Source organism: Dendrobates tinctorius, unplaced genomic scaffold, assembly GCF_039654945.1.
Source record: "Dendrobates tinctorius isolate UK_male_01 unplaced genomic scaffold, ASM3965494v1 ptg000192l, whole genome shotgun sequence".
Lineage (NCBI taxonomy): Eukaryota > Metazoa > Chordata > Amphibia > Anura > Dendrobatidae > Dendrobates > Dendrobates tinctorius.
This window is the reverse complement of record NW_027361859.1, coordinates 9,771,551-9,789,128: the sequence shown is the minus strand read 5'-3', so window position 1 is coordinate 9,789,128 and position 17,578 is coordinate 9,771,551. Positions and strand designations below refer to the sequence as shown.

The 17,578-nt window shown below is 49.2% G+C and overlaps 1 protein-coding gene across 1 annotated transcript in view; it reads right to left on the bottom strand.

The window, feature by feature from the left end:
* LOC141055877 (uncharacterized) overlaps positions 1-16,152 on the bottom strand; it is a 160,584-nt gene extending 144,432 nt beyond the window's left edge. Inside the window, exon 1 of the mRNA XM_073552592.1 lies at positions 15,861-16,152. The gene's annotated coding sequence lies outside the window, so the exon portion shown is untranslated. The remainder of the gene's footprint in view (positions 1-15,860) is intronic.
* Between the last annotated feature and the right edge of the window lie 1,426 nt (positions 16,153-17,578).

Sequence of the window (17,578 nt, the reverse complement as noted above, 5' to 3'; positions counted from 1 at the left end):
CTTTTGATCTCTCGACGAGCGTGTGAACATATAGCCCATACCTCGTCTCCTTCTGTCTTCCCATCTGGGCCGATCTCCAACAGGCGAAGAGTTGCGCCTTCTCCCCTGGCCAAATCTCCTTCTACCAAACGGACGACGGTAGGACGCTGACGAAAGATTTGGGAATCTTTTCTTGTCGTCCCCCGCCTTCTCAAGCAGCTCGTCTAGGACAGTTCCAAACAAATATTCGCCCTCACATGGAATCGCACAGAGCTTTGCTCTGGACTGGATGTCTCCCTGCCAGCACTTTAGCCACAGGGCTCTGCGAGCTGCATTAGAGAGACCTGCTGCTCTGGCGGCCATTCTCACTGCATCCGCTGAGGCATCTACTAGGAAGGCTGCTCCCTCCTGGATGGTCGGTAGGGCCCCAAGAATTGTCTGTCTTGATGTACCCTGTTTTAGTTGTGACTCCAACTGGTCCAACCAGACCATCATGGACCTGGCCGTGCACGTTGAAGCCACTGCTGGTCTTAAGGACCCGGCCGCCATCTCCCAGGTGTTTTTCAGGAAAGTATCAGCCTTCCTGTCTAGGGGATCTTTAAGGGATCCCATGTCCTCAAAGGGGAGCGAGGATTTTTTTGATGCCTTTGCAATGGCTGCGTCTAATTTGGGGGCTCTGTCCCAAGAACTTACTGTCGGATCGTCGAAGGGGTATCTTCGTTTGAGGGCTGGTGGTAGCGACCCTCTTTTGTCCGGTTTTTTCCACTCTCTGTGGATCAGATCCTGTATCTTTTGATTTAGCGGAAAGACTCTCCGCTTCCTCTGTTCCAGCCCACAGAACATGACATCCTGCATGGACAAATGGGGCTTAGGCTCCTCTACCTCCATTGTCCCTCTGACTGCTTTGACCAGCTTGTCTACCCGGTCAAGAGGCAGACAAAATCGCCCCGAGTCCTCTTCTCCTGAGGAGGACGAGGGAGATGAAGCCTGGGAGTCTCTGCTTTTTCTCCACTCTACCGAGGAATCAGACTCCGCCGGGACCTCGCCCTTTAGACTTTGCGGCTGGGACAAGGACTTTAGGGTTTCCCTCATTTCTGCCCTGACAATGTCCCTTAAACTCGCCGCTACTGCGGGCGACTCTTCTGCCACCGTCTGCTGAATACAGGGGGGGGCACAATCTTTTGAGGCACGCGTCCGGTAATGGGCATGCACAGAGTGCGCATTCCCTATGTTTATTTTTACTTGTAGCTTTTTTCCCCTAGAAAAAAAACACAGAAGGGGGGTCCCGTCACTGAGTGAACTTTCACGAAGATCACTTACCAGTGCCACACTCAAGTACAGGAGAACGAGGGGGATTTCTTTCGGTCGATGCTCCTGTCTGCCTGGAGGAGCTCTTACGAGTGGACTGGTCACTTCGTCCCGTATTACTGTCACGGGACACTTTCTTTTTCTGTTTGACCTGCCGAAGGTCATCCAGGGGCGGCAGTGATGTTTGCCGCTGCTGTCGCCCTTGCTTCTGCCGCTGCTGCTGCTGCTCTCGATCACTCTCCATTACCACTGCTGCTGCTGTACACTGCTGCATGTAGTAATGTGGCCAAGGCAAGGTACCCTGCCAGGGTCCCGCCTAAATACCCCTCCTCCGGTCAGCAGTATCCATGCCGCGCCCCTCCCCCCCTTAACGGGGCTCCCTACCCCAGCTGGCGCCGGACCCGGCGCCATCGGTGTTTCCGATGGGCGCCGCCATTTTGGAATCCTCGCGCATGCGCAGTGGCGCGCTGACCCGGAAGCGCATCCTCCGCCCGCCCCCTGACGTCACCGCTACCCCGGGAAACACCGGAAGTCACGTGGGACGCCCGGGAGCCCCGGAAGCAGCGCCACCCGGTCGCAGCCCCCTGCACAGCGCTGCCGTCGTACCTGCGCTGCCGGAGCCGGGAACCCCCGGGGGGAATATACTTACCGGCGGCGGCCTAATTCCGGAGACGGACATCCTCCGGACGCCGCTCCCTGCTGCACACGCCACCTCCGTGACACCCATCCTGGGCCACCGTGGCGTCCTCCAGGAGATCCGCACCAGGCCGAGGTAGGAGACCCCCTCGCTACCGGTATCGGCTGGCCGGCCTGGGATCCGGTTCTTCTGTAGGATCCCGTCCCCTCAGGAACAGGAAACCAACTGATGCGTGGGAGAGGTGCCGCCCTTTTTGTATCTGTAGGTTTCCTGTTCCTATAGGGCGGATCCCCTCTCTCGTGGTGCAGTCATGGGAGTCCGAATAAATCTGCAATTTTCTTGATGGTCTGGGGCGACCCGCATTACCACCTGGGTCCAAAACTGAGGTTTATTCTTCGCCAAAGGAGTAGCATCAATACCCCTCAAAGGGATAGGCGTCCGCAGAGGTGTCATAGGAAATCCACAACGTTTAGCAAAATCCAAGTCCATCAGGTTAAGAGCTGCTCCTGAATCCACAAAAGCCTTGGCGGAAAATGTGGACAGGGAGCAGATAAGAGTAATTGCCAGAAGAAACTTAGGTTGAACACCACCCACAGAAAACGTGTGTGCACAACGTTTCTCTCGTTTAGGGCAGACAGAAATAATATGCAAGGCATCTCCACAAAAAAAACACAGCTTATTACGCCTTGTGAACTCCTGATGTTGCGCCCTAGACAAAACTCTATCACATTGCATAGGTTCAGACATTTGTTCAACAGGTGGCAACATCTCTCGTGTAGTTTTGCGTTCACGTAAACGCCGATCCACCTGAATGGCTAATGACATAGAATCGTCAAGACCAGAGGGAACAGGAAATCCCACCATAGTATCTTTTACAGTTTCTGACAAACCCTTCCGAAAGAGGGCTGCCAAGGCACCATCATTCCAGGTAGTAAGGACCGCCCACTTTCGGAATTTTTGACAGTACAACTCTGCCGAATCCCGACCCTGGCTTAATGCCAACAGGGTCTTTTCAGCCTGATCAATAGCATTAGGTTCATCATACAACAACCCCAAGGCTTGAAAAAAATGCGTTCACATTATTCAGAATAGGATCATCAGGTTTCAAAGAAAATGCCCAATCCTGGGGATCGCCGCGCAGCAAAGAGATGACAATTTTAACCTGCTGCGCAGAGTTCCCCGACGAGTTAGGCTTCAAGGCAAAAAATAATTTACAATTATTCTTGAAATTCAAGAATTTAGACCGATCCCCAAAAAACACATCAGGAGTGGGAATCTTTGGTTCAGCAGCATGTGAATGAGCAAGATAGGCGGAAATTCCCCGCACTTCAGCAGCGAGCTGCTCCACACGATCAGACAATTGCTTCATCTCCATTGAGAGAAAAATTCCTCCTACGGCCTCAGAGATATAGAGAAAAAAAATATGCACACAAAAAAAAAAAAAAAATTCTGACACTTTTTTTTTTTACAATTCTCTCCTGCTATTGAGTACCCTAGGATCTGCGGTATGGCTGGTGATTCTGTTATGATGAGTCACCGAAGGAGGAAAAAACAAAATACCAGCTAAGTCCAGGAAAACCAGAGAGGTTGGCAGCTATCGGATTGCAGACCCCTGGACCTATCCACAACAACTAGTAGTAGCCGTGGGGGGTTCCTATGGTGCCCTAGACCCCTCGATCACAGCCGGAGAACTACATAGCCTAAAGACAGAAAGGGGAAAAACTAAACTGCCCCAGAGCAGACCCCAAAGCAATAGGCAGCCCCCAACATATAATGACGGTGAAGCAAGATGAAAACACTAACACAGATAGAAAGATAGGTTGAGCAAATGATGGGGCCCAAGCTAACTACATAGGACAGGATAGGAAAGCTGCTGTCTGCCATCCGCAAAAACCCTATCAAAATGAGCCAACCGACTGATAGGAAAAACAGGCCCTGAAGTCGCTAGGCTTCAAAAGACTATATCAGCACTCAGGTATATTCTGAAGACAGAGCAAAAGATCAACAGATCAGAGACAAAAATGGAATTCAGCTCACCTCCAGCCGGGGATGGCAGAACTCCCAAAAAACAAGGCAAAACAAAAACAAAACTGAAGAGTACAAAGCAGAGCAGAAAAACTTAGCTTTGAGATGCAGGAATCAGACTGGTCTCCAAGAATCCAGCAGGAAAATCACCAGCCAGGAAGAAGGGCGTCGGCAGCCTTATATCCAGTCCTCAATTCCAGCCACCCAGTCATCATCTAGCTGCCCAGGTGTTTGGTAATCAGCCTCACTACCTTCCTTCACCAGAGGAGGGAGTTCATCAGACCTCAATGGTGAAGGGAAAAATGAACTCACAACAGATTTGCCTGCAGAGAAGCACAGGCCTCAGCAGGTGACTGTGGGTGTCATATAGCAGCTACCCCGCAGCTGTGCACGTACTCAGGAGTGGAGAAGTTTGGTGAAGAGATGTGAGGGGCAGCTGCATTAATGGAGGGCCGAAAAGACCACAAAACTGCATGTGGCACAGTAATGTCTGCCACACAGCCTAATCTGCACCAATGGGACATAAAGGTTCCTGAGAAGCCTATTTTAAAAGACATTTTCATGGCAGTGGTGCTTTATAAATCCTCTCTATTTGATGGTCTTAAAGATGATATAGCAGGTGTACGTCACAAACTGTAGAACACAGAGCAGGGGCTGTGGAAGGCAGTGTCAATGCCATTGAGGATCAGATAGCCAATACAAGCAATGAGAACTGGCTTGCAGCTCATCAAATATCAGCATTACTGGCGAAAACAGATGACCTTGAAAATTGGCTGATATTTAAAATTAGGCCTAAGATCTTTACACCCCCCTTCTCTTAAAAGCTGTAGAAAGAGCTCAGAGGGTGCCGACCTCTTCCTCCTGGGCTTCAATCAAGACCTGTGCTGGCTTAAATGTTACAGTACAGGGACAGAGATATCCTGCAACAGGCAAGGGATCACCCAAATCTAATGATTAGTGGATCAAAAATCTCAATCTTTTCAGATTATTCCATGGAAGTGCAGAAACAAAGAGCCAATTCCTTGATAACAATAAACATCTGTGAGATCTGCATGTTCCATATTCAATGATATATTTTGTACCAGAGTCAAAAAGTAGACTTAAGGAAATTAAAGTGAACCTGTCACCTGTTTTGGCCACTACAAGATACGGCCACTGCCTTTCAGGGCTTATCTACAGCATTCTATAATTCTGTAGATTAGCCCCCAGTCCGACCTGAAAGATAAGAAAGATAAGTTTTATTATACCCACCATGGGGGGGGGGGGGTGGGGGGGTGGGAGAGGTCCGGTCCGATGGGTGTCGCAGATCCGGGTCCAGCGCCTCCCATCTTCTTGCAACGCCGTCCTCCTGCTTGCTTCACTGCTCCCGGCATCACGCTTCTGTGCAGGCGTACTTCTCTGCCCTGTTGAGAGCAGAATAAAGTACTGCAGTGCACAGGCGCTGGGGGTTGTGAATTCTCTTGCTCGGAGTTCTGAGCCGAAGCTCCCTCTGGTGGTTGCTGAGAGTAGTGGAGCTGGCCAGGTGGATGGAAGTTCCCCACCTGACGATGATAATTGGAAACCTGGGATTACTAGCTGAGAGCATATAATTGAGCTGGCTGCTCTTGGAGGTTGCTGGCGATATCCTCAGTGTGCATTTGGAGCTCTTTTGTCCCCTGCCTGTTCAGCTAAGTGATTCTTTTGCATCTAATCTGGTTGGGTCTATTTTTTGCTTTTTGTTTTGCTTCTAGGGTTCAGCGTGCTCCCTGCTGGAGGCAGCGCTGGGCCCTGCTTCATATGTTGCAGCTTGTTCAGTCCTGTTATGTTATTATCTTTTTGCTTTGCTGCCAGTTTATACCAGAATGCTGATCTAGCGGGGGTGAGATCGTGTGATCTCAGGTTTTGTGTATATCAGTAGTGTTGGACTTTTTCAGGGTTTTGTGCGTGATTGCAGACAGTATCTTTTCTATCCTGTCCTGTCTAGACAGCTTGGGCCCCACTGTTTGCTCAGTCTGTTCTCTGCCTGTGTCTCATCTTGTCTCACCAGCAATATATGTTTGGGGGCTGTCTATTCCTTTGGGAATCTGCTCTGGGGCAGTTTAGATTTCATCTGTCTTTAGGCTTAGGCTAGTTTCACATTAGCGCTTTTGAGCACAGCGACGGCCTGCGCACGGCCGCCGCTAAGCCCCTCCCCCTGCCGCGCATCCGCCGGTAGCTCCGCCTACCGGCGCATGCATGCCCTATCTTTATCACTGGGGGCGCAGGCCGTGCACAGTATGCGTTTGGCGGCGCATGCGTCCTTTCGACGGTGCGCCGACCTGCGCCAAACACAACCTGCTGCAGTTTGGTTGCGCTCGGCGCACCGTCAAAAAGGCGCATGCGCCGCCAAACGCATACTGCGCATGGCCTGGGCCCCCAGTGATAAAGATAGGGGACGCAGGACGCATGCAGCGTCATGCGCCAGTAGGCGGAGCTACCGGCGGAGGCACGGCAGGGGCGGGGCTTAGCGGCGGCCGTGCGCAGGCCGTCGCTGCGCTCAAAAGCGCTAATGTGAAACTAGCCTTAGTTAGTCTTCAGGCTGTGACGAAGCATCTAGGGCATCGTAGGAACACTCCACGGCTACTGCTAGTTGTGCTGATAGGATCAGGGGACTGCAATCCGCTTAGTTACCAACCTCTCTGGTCTTCTGGTGGGTTAGCCTGTTCCTGCCATCCTCCTCGGTGACCCAGTCATAACAGCTGGGCCTCTCTGACATTTCCATGCGCCTGTGCACTGCTGTACTTAACTCTGCCCGCAACTCTCGGACGCAGAGTTCAGTTACTACACCCGCAAAATCCTGCCGCTGGGGCCCGATCAGCAGAAGAGACGGCACCCGATGCGGGCCCCCTCTGCTGACCGGGCCCCATATGCCAGTCAGGGCAGTAATGCCCTGATGGCCGTCCTACTTATCAGCATCCATACAGGGATTCTTAGTCGTAAGGAGGGATTGCCTATCAACAGAAAATGCCTCGCTCAATGGTCCATCAAGTACATTGCATGGATATCCCTTCATCCTGAATCTTTGATAAAGATCCTTAGCCTGTCTTCTAAATGTACCCACATCAGAACAGTTCCTCCTGAGCTGAAGAAACTGCCCATTGGGCATCCCTTTCTTAAGAGGGTAAGGATGGTGGCTTGTCCATCTCAACAGGTTATTTGTAGCTGTTGCTTGCGGTACATGCATGTACTAATTCTTCCATCTGGTTCTTTTACAATTTTTAAATCCAGAAAATTAATACTCTGGTCACGACGCTCAGATGTGAATTTTATTCCAACTGAATTAATATTAATACTCTTAACAAAAGAGAATTAATGTTAGTACATGCATGTACCGCAAATCCGCAGCTACAAATAACCTGTTGAGATGGACAAGCCACCATCCTGTCCCTCTTGGGAAAGGGATACCCAAGGGGCAGTTTCTCTGGATCAGGAGGAACTGTTTTGATGTGGGTACCTTTAGAAGACAGGCTAAAGTTCTTTATTAAAGATTCAGGATGAGGGAATATCCATGCAATACACTGGATGGACCATTGACCGAGGCCTTTTCTGTTGATAGGCAATCCTTCCTTATGACTAAGAACACCCGTATGGATGCTGATAAGAATCTGGTTAGATTAATTGGGACTTTTGATAGACAGGCTGAAAGGGTGTACCCGATTTTTAAAAACATTGTGGGATTCTCTTAGCGGATCCCAATTTGATAAACTTTGTATCACTGAAACCAAACATCACATACAGAAGGGGGTAGAACTATTGGGGATCGGCTGGTACACCGCCTTTATCATTGACCTGCTAAGGCAGGTACATGGCTGGACAAAAAGCCCCTTGGCTTCTTTAGGTGTGACAATTGCTCCAGGTGTGGAATGAAATCTCAATGTAAGACCTTCAGTAGTGCGGCAAACGGTAGAACCTACTATATCAGTGATTTTGGTAATTGTAGATCTATGGAGCTGGTGTATAAGGCAACATGTACCTGCCCCATGGACTACATTGGCAAGACCATAAGAGAACTGAGTGTGAGGGTGGGCAAGCACCTGGGCAATATTAGAAATAAACGGGACACATCAGTTGCTCGTCATATGAATTATGTACATGGCGGACATCTGGGAGACATCACCTTTAGTATGATTGAACTGGTCAGGCCAAAAATTAGAGGGGAGGATTTGGATAAGACCATCCAGAGATGAGAGGCAGAGTGGATGTTCAGGTTGCAATCCTTCTCTCTCAAAGGATTAAATGAATGTCTCTCCTATACGTGCTTCATTTGATGATTAGCCAAAATCTGTATTTATTGGTTTACCTGTCTGTGGATATCTCTTGGTTTGTGTCCTTGTCTCAAGAAGTTTTTGGGTGACACTGATTTAACTACATGTCTCTACATGGTCCACATTGAGGGATGATATCTATTTATCCATTTACTTATTTATCTTATTGTTTTGTGTTATTTATTTATACTCCATTTTTTAGCTTTTGGTTCCACTGTTATTATGTTTATTGCATCAGTATTCTGGTCATTGATACTGACCTTTGAAAGTTCCTATATAGGAATTTATTATTCGGTCTGGACCTTGATGCAAGGATATAAAATAATAAATAAACCCCCTATATGTGGTTAAGTATCGTTTTGGCGCCACAGTGTGGAGGATAGGTGTTAAAGTCACTTCGCCATCCTTTTTGAGTATCATCCTTTGCGCTCCAAGCAGTGGAACACAGTGCCACCACACGATACTAAACCAAGAGGTATGATGGGAAGTGACGCGATGCCGGCTTGTGCGTTCCACACGATGGAACGCATATCACATTAGGCCCCCTGAAGTGATTACCACTTCTGGGAATGTGCCAGATCGTGGAACGCACGCCGGAGTGGCTGAGGACTTGGCATATTATGATGATAGAGCATGGTTTATTGACTTGTTTATAGTAAACCGATGACCATCTGGTGGGCGGGGTCCATTGTGACAGCACTATGCAATGGGGGTTGTTTAAGTCCACCCTTTTGACCGTCGGTTATGCTATCTGGCATCTTTAACATGCATTATATTCAATGATATACACTGCCAGGTTAGAGGTGGTAGCCGGAGATACTTGAATGAGAGGCAAATACGCCGGGATCAAATTCCAGGTGTTACAAGATGGAGATCCTGTGGTACAAATCCTAATTCTTCAAAAACACGGTGATTCCTGAGTATATGGGAAGATGTGAGTTCTGCTGATAGGATATTGGAAACGACATATCTGCTACAGTAAATATGGTGGGGTTGATGAAAATAGTTATCTGGAATATAAGGGGTCTTTCTTCTAGTGCTAAAAGACAGGAAATCTTTTAGTATATTCAGATGGAAAGACCTGTTCTGAGAAACATCTACTAATCAAGAAGTGGTTACAGGCCGACTATCACCCCGCGCACTCTCAATACTCTCGGGGAGTCAGTATTTTCGTACACCCTAGAGTACAATGTGAGGTTCTTACAGTGATAATAGATACAGAGGGTCAGTAGGTATGTTTCTTCTGTAAGTCAGTTACCAAATCTCTATTAATATTCTCTATCTACATACCAATACTATATTCCAGGAAAATCATACAAAGAATTCTCACTATTATTGCCGGCTTCTCACAAATCCCCTATATTATAATGCGGGACTGTAATAATATACTGGACTCTCACTGGGATAGAGAGAGGCATGAAACTAAGAGGGTAGAAGGTACCTCTTTTGGTCACTCACTTATAGGGGTTGTGCAATGACACACACTGTTAAAAGTTTCTGGACAGGTTTAAATAGTCACAAAAAATGTTTAATGTGAATAACTTCAATAATAAACACTTTTTTCTATGTTCTCTGGTTCGCTTGTGTCCCCTTCATGTCGTAGTCAATAGGAGCAATTGTGGGAGGGATCACAAGAAGACCCATGTGACAGCAGGTGCCTCTCCTCATTAGCTTAGCTGCCACATCACTGCCTTTATAGTCACCATCCCCACAGCAGTGGTAGATAGCCCCTACTCCATTCCAGCTTCTCAGTAATCCACTTTTGTTTGTGCCCATTACATCATCTCTGAACAACTCTCCGCTGTATAACTCGGTCATCATATGCTTAAATATGGAAAATGCCAGAAGGGCCTGTCTGGTCGTGGGCTGCCTTGTCTGCTAAGTTGATAACAGAATTGGTGTTCTCAAGACACCCATATTGTTAAGAGTTGTGAAGGAGCACAAAGTCGCTGACCCCGTGTAAGGCGTCGGGTTTCTGTAGCTGCACAGCAGAGATCCCGAGCCTTGCATTCGGCAGTCTCCCATTCCTCTCCGGCCGCACAGGAGGCTGCTCAGCAGACTCGCCGATCCAGGCGCTCTGCTCAGACCAGCTCTGTAAGTTTGGTTGCTGCTGCCGCCACCTCTGGTCCAGCTATAGCAACGCATGCTGGTCAGCAGCGAGCTACTCCAGGGTCTGTCCTCCTTTCGGTCCACTGAGCATGCTCTTGGGACGATCTATCATTGGAGATCGGAGGTCACATGCTCAGGTCCTACTCCAGCTCGGATTGGACCATCAGGAAGGTCAGGAAGGATGCTGCTATAAAAGAGCCGCATGGCCATGCGCTAGTATAGACTCTAATACTCATATGTGTATGATGATGGATGAATGTATCTGGTGACTGACTCATTGGAAACCCCTACCCTTGGTTGTGCTTGTCGTTATGGATTCGGAGTTAGAGTCAGTGCCAAAAGGTGGCTGTGCTCACGCCACTGTGCTCCAAGTCACAGCACTCTTCTTAGCGCAATATTATGCCCTTCAGCACAAGGCAACTCAGTCCAGTACTGCAGTAAGTAGCTGCAACTGCCAGTGCGGCGCCGTGCGCAAGTCATTCGCTTTACGTGCTCTAGTCAGGGAGGTTAGTGGCATCCTCCAGAGCGGTGCAGTCTACACTGAGTGCACGTTTACTCCAGCTATTGTCCTGCTGGCACCGCAGCCATGGTGCCGAGCACTAGCGTGTCTAGAGGGACTCTAACCCAGTGTCTCAGGGGCAGAGTCATGTGTCTAAACGCTAGCGCTTACACTGCCAAACTCTGTGAGTACAAACAGGCTGCGGCAATTATTATTTGGTGGTTGTGCAGCTCTGTGAGTTAACAGAGTCCTCCTCTGTACACACTGGGTGAGGTTAACCCCATGTGTCCATTATTATACCACCATATCACGTCCGCCGTTACCGAGCAGCAGTTAACACCTCTGCACGGTGGAACCCGGGCTGCGAACGCACCTAAATACCATCTTTATTATTTGGTGCGTTCCGCCAGCCCCTAACACCCCGTCAGCAGGCCACGGGTATCATTAGAAATATTCATCTTGTAGTAAATCTTTCTTTCCTCCATCCAGAGTAATATTAGTAATATATCCCATCTGGTTCTTGGGGATGGGGACAACAAGGGCCTGTGTGATTTCAAATGCCAGGGCTGAATTTCATCCCCAGTCCGTACCTGTACATATATAAAGTATATTTTAGGGATTTGCTCTGGTAGGCAGTGGCAGAGCTGCAGTAATGAGGCAACACACAGGCTTAATAATAATAATAAGTCTAACTTCTCTAAGCCTGTGTGTTGCCTCATTACAGGCCCGATGTTCTACTGAAAATTTTAAATTTTGCAGGAACAGAAACCACCTGGTGACGTGCGCATTCCTCTTTAGCTTGACTCATCCACGTAAGAGGGGAATGATCTGTCACCAAACAAATGTTCTCCCTAGCAAATAATAGCGCAATGACTCAAGTGCCCACTTAATGGCCAGGCACTCACTCTCTCCACAATACTGTACCTGGTTTCGGCTGGGGTAAGATTCCGGCTTAGGAAACTAACGGGATGCTCCTCCCCGTTAAACTCTTGAAACAGCACGGCACCGAGCCCTATCTCAGAGGAATCAGTCTGCACAATGAAATCTCTTTTGAAATCGGGTGTAACTGTGGCGCCCCCAGGAGTACGGTCACCACAGTGGCTTTTCCTCCCTCCTAGGTAGAGTAATGTCATGCCTGGAAGCAGTGAAAGGATCTCTTTATCAGGTAGTTCCAGCACACAACACAGTTCCTACTCCAGGCCAGCAGAGAGAGCTCTGAACCTAACTGCAGAGGAGCTGCTCTCTGTGGTCAGGAATAGGAAGTTAGTTAGAGTATGGACAGGGAAGAGTGAGGACGTGGGAGACGAGCTGGGGATTGGAGCGATAGCGGAGCTCATCCCCAAGCTGAAGCGCCAAGAATCGGGCACCGGAGTTAGAGGCTGTGTGGATGCTAAAGGTCCCACAGTAGAAACCGAAGGAACAAAGGCTGTAAATGCTCTGTTCCCAACTGAGACTCGATGACAGTAGCAACGTGTGAGCCAGAGATGCCATTAAGGGCAGTTCATGAAGGAGGCTACAGCTACCTGTCATGCGAGTGGAGTTCTAAGTAACAGACAGAAAGAGGAACTTGTGTGGAGTTCAGAACTGCAAGTATCGTATTTTTTGGACTTCGTACTTCAGAATAGCGCTAGAAAAGGTGACCTTACAACCCACCTGCATAGAAAGATTCCCAAATTGTTTTCAGGCTGATTGACTCCTGTACCACCAGTAATCTGAGTTCTGGACTGTACCAACAAAGCACAGTAAAAGGACTGCACTCTGTTGTGTCCTTTGAATTCTTCCTGCATCACCTTCTCAGCACCTCTACATCCCTGGCCACCCACTACTTCCCCATTTATTCTTCAACTCCTTTCCCATCTTCCCTGGGACTCAGCTCTGCCTGTGTAGAGCTATTCCACCACTGCTGCATCACACCATCTATCCCAGAGGATCTGCATTGTAGCGCTGGTCACCTCTGACCGGATAGCACAGGTGGCGTCACAAACACATAATACAAAAACTCTTTATTTCTTATCCCCCGTAAATATACCCCTGTTATTGGACGCCCAGGGCCACGGACCGGGTCACCGCTGCTGTGACACTGCCCCTTTAAGAAGCGACCAGCTTCCGAGTATTTCCCATTGCCCTGGCGGGTGCTCCATAACCAGAACTGGTGTACCACACAGTACCAATTTTAACTTTACAATGGCCTCCTCTAGCTGATCATTCCAGTGGACCATCACAGACTTCCTCCCTTTCAAGCAATCTGCTAAAGGTGCAGACAAGGTTCCAAAGTTGGGAATAAACCGCCTGTAATATCCCACTAAACCTAAAAAGGCTTTTACCTGTTTTGTTGTGAGGGGACGGGACCAGTTATGTATTGCCTCCACTTTATGTACTTGGGGCTTGAGGACGCCTCTCCAATGACGTAACCCAAGTACCGAGCTTCCTCCAACCCTATGGAACACTTCTTTGGGTTGGCAGTTAGCCCTGCTTGCCGCAAAGAATCTATCACCGCCTGTACTTTTGGTATGTGACTTTCCCAGTCTGTACTGTACACCAAAATATCATCTAGATAGGCTGAGGCATAACGGCGATGGGGACGAAGAACAATATCCATTAATCGCTGGAACGTCGCTGGCGTGTCATGCAACCCTAAGGGTAATACTTTATACTGGAACAGCCCTTCGGGTGTTACAAGGGCAGTTTTTTCCCTAGCTGCCTCTGTTAGGGGAACCTGCTAAAATCCTTTTGTGAGGTGAAGAGTTGAAAAATACCGTGCCTGCCCAAACCGCTCTATCAACTCATTGACCCAGGGCATGGGGAAGGCATCAAATTTTGAAATTTCATTAAGTTTTCTAAAGTCATTACAGAACCTTAGGGTCCCATCAGGCTTGGGTATTAGGACTATTGGGCTGTCCCACTCACTTTGGGACTCTTCAATGACCCCTAACTGCAGCATAGTTTTACCTCCTCCGAGATAGCTTGTTGTCGTGCCTCAAGCACCAGATATGGCTTTGGTCAGACTTTTGGCCTGTGGCTCCGTGACAATGTCATGTTGGATTAGGGAGCTGCGTCCAGGGAGCTCCGAAAAAACATCTGTATTTCGGCTAACAATCTCCCAGGCATTTTGAACCTGTCTAGGAAACAAAGTATCTGCTATTTTGACTACGGAGAGGATTTCTCCCGACTCCTCCAGAGGTAATGGAGCCTTCTCCACCTGAAATGCAGGCAGCGGACAATCCCCACCAAGGTGGTCTCTATCTTTCCATAGTTTAAGCAAATTAATATGGTAAAACTGTTCTGGCTTTCTCCATCCTGGTTGGTGTACCTTGTAGTCTACTGGCCCCACCTTCTCCATAATGTCGTAGGGCCCCTGCCACCTTGCAAGAAATTTGCTATCTACTGTGGGCCAAGTACCAACACCCGATCCACACAACTAAAGGTTCTTACCCAAGCCTCCTGGTTATAGACCCGACTCTGCAACCGTTGTGCTGCCTCCATATGTTCCTGGACTAATGGTAGGACTGTGTCCATTCTTTCCTGCATTTTTGCAACATGTTCTGTCACACTTTTGTAGGGGGTGGGTTGGTTCTCCCAGGCCTCTTTGGCTATATCGAGTATGCCCCGTGGATGTCTGCCATACAATAGTTCAAAGGGCAAGAACCCTGTAGATGCCTGGGGCACCTCTCGCACTGCAAACAATAAATATAGCAGTAAGAGATCCCAGTCCTTTCCATCGTTGGCAACTGCTTTTTTTTAACATGCTCTTTATTGTCTTATTGAATCTTTCTACCAGACCATCTGTTTGAGGATGATAGACCGATGTGCCCAATTGTTTAACATGCGGCAGAGTTCCTTCATAATTTTTGACATAAAGGGAGTTCCCTGGTCTGTTAAAATCTCTTTAGGAATCCCCACCTGCGAAAACATACCAATAAGTTCTTTTGCGATGAGCTTAGCTGACGTGTGGCACAGCGGAACAGCCTCAGGATACCGGGTAGCATCTAGAACTACAAGGAGGTGTTGGTGTCCCCTTGCTGACTTATTGACAGGCCCAACCAGATCCATTGCCACTCTTTTGAAAGGTACGTCTATTGGTAAAGGTACCAAAGGACTCCAAAAGTGAGGCTGGGGACTGGTTACCTGGCACACTTGGCAGGAATTACAGTACCTTTTAACTTCTTCATAAACACTTAGCCACTGCCAGTAAAACAGTTGCAGAATTCGGTCAAGTGTTTTCTTTTGGCCCAAATGCCCACCGAGTACATGCACTAAGTCCATTACCAGCCTACGATATGCCTGAGGTACCAGTAATTGTTCTACCATTTCCCCACGTATATTCTCGACTTGATACAATAGGTCTCGGTTCATCTCAAAGTGTGGCAACATTGTAGCTGCACCAGGTTGTTGGGGTTCCCCATTGACAAACAGTACATTTTCCCTGGCTCGAGCCAAAGTAGGGTCTCGGAGTTGCGCCGTACCAAAATTGTCAACTGATACATTTAAGTCTGACAATTCAGGTCCCGGCGGCAAGTCTTCTAGCTCTCCAGCCAATACTTCTATGGGAGAATTCTTCCCCTCCACCACCGAAGGGAAGCCTACCCCTACTGCACTTCTTCCTCTGGGCCACCAGGTTCATGCCCTACTTCTGGAGAATGTAACCTGGTTGCCACTGGTGCCAGCAGTTGTTCAGTGGGTGGGACAACAGTTGGCCAAAGCACAGAAAATAAAGGAAAATCTCTTCCAATTATCACTTCATAATGCAAATTAATCACAACCCCCACCTGGATCTGCGGCACTCAGTACATAGCAAAAATAAGCAAAAAACAGCCAGGCCTCACTGCATCTGCCCGAATTCAAGCCACCAATTGTAGGGATTTGCTCTGGTAGGCAGTGGTGGGGCCGCAGTAATGAGGCAACACACAGGCTTAGAGTCCAACTTCAGTGGTTTAATGTCACTTTAAACAGCAGGTTTCACAGAAAGTAAAGAAAAACACAAATATACTCCAGCTTGCAGAACCACTGGTCCCAGACTCACCCTTGTACGGGACGGGTTTAACTAAGCGGCTTCCCGATCAGTGGCGTCCGCCAGGTGACATTCCCAGGGTAGTTTTGCTGCTAAAGCTTTCCAGCACCGGTAGGCCAGCAAAACAAATTCAGGCTAACTCCAGCCAAGTTCCTAATATCTTCCACACACACTCACCATGTGCCAAACACCAACCTCCATTACCCCTCCTACAGGTGAGGTACACATCACATGAGCTGATCACGTGACAGTGACATCATCGCAGATCCTTGACTTTAGGGAAAATACTACTCTATAATCGCCAATAAACTCTGTCACAGCTTCCGGCGCTTGTGTCACTTCCACAATGCACCGCGACCGGAAGCAGTGACAGAGCCGACCACCATATTGGAACACCCAAGCAGGGGCTATCTACTGCGGTCGTAGGGGCTCGCCCTGAGTGCTTAGGGGCCCGATCTCGGAGCTGCAGCCGCTCATTGGCTGTGCAGCTCTGTGGCTGCCAGGCTGCAATTGGCCTGAGTCGATGGCTGCTCTGTGTGCACAGGACCTGTGATGAGGTCACAGGAGAGGAGGAGTCAGAGGGTCACATGATCGGGGCTTCAGTATGTGCAGGACTTTGTTGTGCTGGTTATCATGATGCTGGATGAGGGGAAGTTTATGTGTGGGGTCAGGAGGGGTTTACACTCAGGGTGGATGTAGCAGAGCCGTGTGTGTATGAGGTGTACGGAGCGGAGCCGTGTGTGTACGAGGTGTACGGAGCAGAGCTGTGTGTAGGAGGTGTACGGACCGGAGCCGCATGTGTTCAGGGTGTGCGGAGCGTAGCCACATATGTACGAGGTGTACGGAGCGGAGCCGTGTGTGTACGAGGTGTACGGAGCGGAGCCACATGTGTAAGACTTGTACGGAGTGAAGCCGCATGTGTACGAGGTGTACAGAGCAGAGCCGCTTGTGTATGAGATGCACGGAGCGGAGCTGCGTGTGTATGAAGCGGAGCCGCGTGTGTACGAAGCGGAGCCGCGTGTGTACGCGGTGGACAGAGCAAAGCCGCGTGGGTACGAGGTGGACGGAGTGGAGTCGCGCGTCTGAGGTGGACGGATCGGCGTCGCACGCGCACGAGGTGGATGGAGCGGAGCTGTGCGTGCATTTTGGCATGGGGGGGCCCCCCATTTGAAAGTTTGCTCCGGGGCCCATAACTTTGTAGTTATGCCACTGCACCCAAGTTATGGGTATTCCGATATGGTGGCCGGGATTCATATCCCACGTCGGCTGAGCAAATGAGTCTTTTCGTGCGGGATTTGAATCCCCTGCCAAGCTGTGGAGATGGATTCAAATCCCCCGCCAAAGCCGCAGGGCCCTGCTCATTGGCTTAGCCGGCGGCGCGGGGGATTACTTACTTACATACTTACCTGACCGGGAGGAGCGTTGCCTCGGCGCTTCTCTTCTCACCGGAGATCGGGGGGCAGGAGTGCGGTGTCGGAATCGCGCATGCGCATAGCGCTATCCGGCCCCATTTTACTGAAAACATATTTGCAGTGTGCCTTCAGCAATATGGCGCCGGACAGCACGGTATGCGCATGCGTATACTCTGGCGCTTCTCCCCCGGCCTCCGGCAGAACGGGACAGCGCTGGAGCACAGGGAAGAAAGGCGAGTATAAATGTTTTTGTTTTTTTTTTGTATGTGTGCAGTTTAATAGGGGTCAGAGGACCCTACATATCAGGATAGGGGGGTG